This window comes from Pelodiscus sinensis, chromosome 7 (assembly GCF_052426305.1).
Source record: "Pelodiscus sinensis isolate ZL-2025 chromosome 7, ASM5242630v1, whole genome shotgun sequence".
NCBI lineage: Eukaryota > Metazoa > Chordata > Testudines > Trionychidae > Pelodiscus > Pelodiscus sinensis.
In genome coordinates, this window is record NC_143058.1 from 41,808,669 (window position 1) to 41,814,587 (window position 5,919).

The window sequence follows — 5,919 nt, forward strand, 5'->3', positions numbered from 1 at the left end:
ACTAGGGATGTTAAATATTGGGTAACTGAATAGTCAAGTAACTGATATTCTATGCTCCCTGATAGTGGGGCCAGCAGCCAATGCACTCTGACCCTACTCCCGAGGAGCCCCCTGCCACTCCACATGGCTTCCTCTGTATCAGCATGGGGAGCCAGGTGGGAGCTGGTCAGTGAGGGGAGCCAGTTGAAAAACCACCTGCATGCGGTGGCCGTCTGGGGGTGGGGCAATCTGAGCTCCTGAACCTGGTGTGAGCTGGAACTGAGCCTTGTACTACACTTTAAATATAGAGCTGCAGTGGGGATAGGTCCCAGACCCAGTGCAAGCCAGGACTGAGCTAGGCTGCCTGACTGCTCGACTCCTAACACACCTAAAATACAGAGCCACCACAGCGGTGGGTCCTGGGTCCGACCTGCAAAAATATTTACTGGCAGGGGGGCATTGCGTGTAGTCTATAGCATTAATCAACAAATAAAAGCTTATTGGTTAATCAATTGTACTATTATAACCCTATAACAGACCTTACTAATAAACACTGTTACAGAATTTGGCAAATAGGGAGATAGGTTTCTCTTCAGAGTTGTGCATGATCATGATGTCAAAGGTCATCAACAATACATTGATGTTAATTGTACACAAAGGGATTTTAGTGCCATGACTCTCAATGTTGAACTGCCCAGTCACAGGAACACCAGTGCACTCTACAAAGCCAGGGTTAAGTGCTTAATAGGAGGGATGTTAACAGCTAACTGGTTAGCATTACCCTTAGCAAGTGATGCTTACTGGGTAACTATTAACTGGTACCCAGGGAGTGGCCTACTGCAGACAGAGGTCTGCTCAAGCTCTGTTGGCCCCACCGCATGGGGGCTGCTGGTTCCCAGCCCAAACATGCTCAGTGGCCGTGGCTTTTGGGGGGGGGGCAGAAGTGGCAGCAGCTCCACCAACTCCATGTGGGCTGGGAGCTGGTAGTCCTGTACGAGGCTGGAAGCAGCGGGGCTGGAGCAACCCCTTCCCGCAGCAGTGGGCTGCTCTAGCCAAGCTGTGGTGTGAGGACTCCCCACTCACCTGTTTAACCGGTTAAACTTAACTTTTAACTAATTAAATGGGATTTTACATCTCTAGTGCTTAAGCTTCTCTCTCAATAAATGGGGAGGGATGGATGGATGCCTTTTAGATTGTAAGGTGCACAGTGTACTGTAGACATAGCCCTTGTGTGAGGCAGTATTGCATAAGTAGCTAAAGTGAGGATGCAGTTGTGCCCTGAAAAAAAATTTACCCACTATATGATTTTAGCCAATTGTTGAACAGTTTTGTGGACTGCAGTGGTGCCTAAAAACAGGACTTGTGCACCTTTGCATTCTTGTGAATGGCACCAAAAGTTCCTAAAGTAACAATTTGTGTATAGATTTCTTTACCCTTTCAAAGAGTTACAGGCAGTCCCCGAGTTACGCAGATCCGGGGCGAGTAAAGCTGCTCCGCGTCTCCCTGGTCTGCTGGGGGGGGGAGGGGGGCAGCAGACCAGGGAGACGCGGAGCAAAGCCACGGAGGACCCGGGCGGGACCGCGGTGCGGGCGGCAGCACCACTGCGCGTCTCGGTCCCGCCGCCCGCGTCTCCATGGTCTGCTGGGAGGGGGGCGCAGCTAATGCGCCCCCCCCCCCCCCCCCAGCAGACCAGGCTTTTCTCGCGGACGCCTGTGGTAGACTTGGGGACAGCTGGGGTAGAGCAGCTGGGGTGCTGCCGGGTTGGTCCCTGCAGCACCGAGGTGTGGCGCTGCAGGGACCTACCTGGCAGCGCCCCAGCTGCTCTGTCCTAGGCATCCAGATTCAGCTGCTGTTGAAACTGATCAGCAGCTGATTCTAGGAAGCCCGGGGCAGAGAAACTCTGCCTGGGGCTTCCTGTAGTCAGCTGCTGGTCAATTTCAGCAGCGGCTGAATCTGGACGCCAGTTCCGACAAGTACAAATTCAACTTAAGTACAAACCTACAGTCCCTATCTTGTACGTAACCCAGGGACTGCCTGTATTTTGGGGGCTAGTAGGTACACTTTCATCTAGAGATGTCTTTTTTTTTTAATGAACTTAACAGTATCTAGTGAAACTTTAAGATCTTGTGTATGCAGGCAGAGTGGGAGCAGAGATCTGTAATCTATTGTACTGGACAATGTCTACACTGTGGAGCTATTTGCTATTCCACATCTTAAAAGCAAGCCCATTATATCGAAATATAACAGGCTCACTATTCTGACATTCCTGTAAACCTCATTGCATGAGGATTAAGGGATATTTTGGAATAGTGCTTTATTGCAAGGTAAGGGTACTGTGTAGATGCACCCATAAAATCAACTGTGCTTTGCTATAGAAATAATGCTGGAAGAGACATTGAGAAGACAAGTGAAGCCTCTTGTGCTGTGACAGGACCAAATGAAGCTAGACCATCTCTGGCAGGCATTTGTTTAATCTGTTCTTAAAAAAATGTCATTGAGTGATGAGATTTAGTTGGAAGCCTATTCTAGAGTTTAATTACCCTTTTCCCCCCTAATACCTAACCTAAATCTCTCTTACTGCAGATTAGGCCTATTATTACTTGCCATAGATTCAGGGAGGTGCAGAACAATTTATTGTTTGCTGCCCTCTTTATAACAGATATTTGAAGAATGAAGTAGAACTTGACAATCTCTTAAGACTAAACATGCCTCATTTTTTAAAACCTTTACTCCAGGTCAGGTTTTTTAAGTCTTTATCACTTTTGTTTCTCTCACTGGAAAGAGGAATGATAAATTGGAGAGGCCAAATGAGTGGCCCCCAATATGCCACCTGAGGACTCATCATTGCAAATCAGAATGGGTCAATTACCTCTCATGTTTTACATTAGTGTTGGGCAACCTACAGCCCACTGGGGCTCCACCTGTGGCCCATGAGCCCTCTTGCTGTTCCCTCTCATGCCCTGAAGCCCCGCACTTCCCTGTTTCTCCCCCTTCATCCCAGCACTTTGAATGCACAAATTGCCTGATTTGTATTCCATCCTTGCTTTTCTCCCTCCCTTGCAGAGCTGGAACACTGCACATCAGCTGTACCCCAATGTGCAACAGTAATGTGGGGAAGGAGGACAGATAGAGGGGCCACAGGTGGATCCCCAGTGGGCTGCAGGTTGAGGAGGACCACTCAGATGGCCCACTCATAATTCATGTTTGACCATCACTGTTTTACATAGTGGACTTTCCCCATTAAGTAGAGTAGAGCTGTCCTTAATACTTTTTCTCATAGTTGGTTCAGTTTGCTACTATGCTGCAATGAAGGATTCATGCTTGGTCTACATAAGCAACTTGTGTCCGTGTATCTATGACCTAATCCCCGGTGTAAACAATGTTAGTCACCCTTACCAGGTGATGCTTACCAGATATTGGTATTGAGGAAGTGTACAGTCTCTTTAGAGCTATGGTCCCCAACACGGTGCCCGTGGGCGCCATGGCGCCCTCGGGGGCATTTGCATGCGCCCGCCAGGTGCTCGGGGCTGGCCTGGCCCCGGGCACATGGCACACGGTGAGGGCCGGCCCCGGGCGCGCAGCCCTTGGAGGGGGCACCGGCCCCAGGCACGTGGCTATGGAGGGGGGCTGCCCCCGGGCATGCGGCTATGGGGGGGGGGGGCCGCCCCTGGGCGCGCAAGTGTCCCCGGCCCCTGGCGCCCGGCGGGCCAACGGCCACACCCCCTGGCGCCCGACAACCTCAAAAGGTTGGGGACCACTGCTTTAGAGCAAGCCTTGCTGATGCGAATTTGCATTTGTGTTAAAAATAAAGTGCTCCCAACCAGCAGCAGCATATTCTAGCAAGCCACAGATTTTTATGTTGCTCACATGAATCAGTAGTTTGGCAGAAACTCCTCCATTCATGGCACTTACAAATGAGGCGTGAGATTTACTGCAAGAAAATACAGCAAACAAAATCTGGCAGGCAACTCCTGATTTAATGGGCCTGTTAGTCCCTTAATAAAACTCTGTGGGAGTTTTTGGTTTGCCAACTCCTAGTATCAAAAGGGGAAGGGTCCATGAGACTGACAGACCCCAGAGACAATGGAAAGCAGCCAAAACTCCAGCTTGGCCTGACTGACAGTTTGGACAGGCCAGTGAGGAAAGTAAGAAGCCAGGCCCGTCCTCCCTGTGAGCTGGGATTTTTCTGGGTCTCTCTGAGCAAGGAGAAAGAGCTGAGAGACAGCTAAGAGGAGCAAGCTGTGTGGAGAGGCAGTCCTGCAGCAACAGAGCCAGGCACACACAGCCCAAGGAGTGCAAGCTGTGCTGAGGGGCAGTTTTGCAGCAACAGAGCCAGGCACACACAGCTTAAGGAGCACAGACCCTGTGTTGAGCAGCAGACTGGCAGTGCTCAGAGAGCCAAAAGGGACAGAGAAGCAACGCAAGGAGCTGGAGACTGGCAAAGCAGCACAGCCTGCAGCTGGATGTGGTGAGCAGCTGAGACCAGCAAAGTGGGGGGAGAGGCTCTGGGCAGGGAGATATCACCAGCCAAGAGACCCAGCAGGCTAGATTGGGAGAGGGATCTGGCCACCTAGAGCTTGAGGCTGTATGGTCACTGCCAGAGCAAGCATGTCCAGCCTGCAGCACATCTATGGCCTCTTAGGGGCCTATAAGGAAGAGACTGTGAACTGTCCTACACTCTGCAGACTGCTGTTTGTGATGTCCCCATGCTACAGAGCAGGACTGTGTTCTCGTTTAACCATTCTTATTTTTTCTTATTCTTTTCTCTCTAATCAGTTGATGTTTAATAAATTGTATTTGTTTTGAACATTATGGAATGATCAGTAGGCCAAGAAAGCATGCAGTGTGAGGAGAGCATCCCAGAGTGGGGACACTCTAGCACCTGCCCCAAGTGACTACAAGGTCAGGAATTAAGCCCCAGGAAACCTGGGCCCAGCCCTGTTTGGGTTTTAAGGTCTTGGCTATTCAGGAGAGTGGAGGGGGAGCCCTCAGGATCAGGGAGGACATGGAGTAAAGCAAGTGGGAGCAGGGACTCAGATCCTTTCATTGGTCCATTTCACCAGGGTGGTATAGAACTCAGGAAAGTTCCCCACACTAGCGGGACCATTCCCCCCCTTACAGAGTCAATAAAGCTAAATGAAAGATCCACTAGATGTGGGAAATAAGGTGGCAATGAGCCCCCATCCAAAGTATTCCCAGGGATGGGAGCAGGGATTACTGCTTGGCCTGACACTTGAACCCCACAAAGCTATTTGTCAGGTTTCCTTGAACCAAACATTTGTCCCACAATGCGGCCACAGCCCCTCTCCTTGCAATTACTCTGGAGAGGCAGGACACACAGAAAGCTTCTGCCTGGGCGTTAATGGGAAAATGGGAAAGCTCTGCAAAGATTCCCCACGAGCTCAGCTCAAATCTCTTGTGAGTCAGGCCCGTATGCAAAGGGTGCGGGCGCAAAGGGCGCGAAAGCACCCTCCCCCTCCGTCCAAGTAAGCATGCTCCGGCCAGCCAGGGCAAGGCAGGGGCGCGCTGCCCGAGCCTCCCTCTCGCGGGGAAAGCTGGCGCTGATTTTCCCGCTTACTGGGGGGAGCACAGGGGCCGCCTGCGCTCCGCAGTTCCAGACCAGTCCCCCCCCCCCCCCCGACACTCCTGCGTACGGGCCCCGGCAGCGCCGCGGCGGCCACCCGGCCCATTGCTAGTCGCAGCCCGCGGCACGTTCGCGCCAGGAGCGGTGAGGCGGAGCCAGGTCCGCGGCGCGCTGCTGCCTGAGGCTGCGCTGGGGGCGGGGCGGACGGCGTGAGAGCTCAGGCCCAGCCGCAGCTCGGAGCCCGGCGGGCTGGACCAGGCCTCGTTGGCTCCGCGAGCCTTTACCCCGCCCCGGGCCCGCAGTGGCCCGGCCTGGCCACGCCTCCTTCACGGCCCGTCCCAGAGTCCCACGCGAGC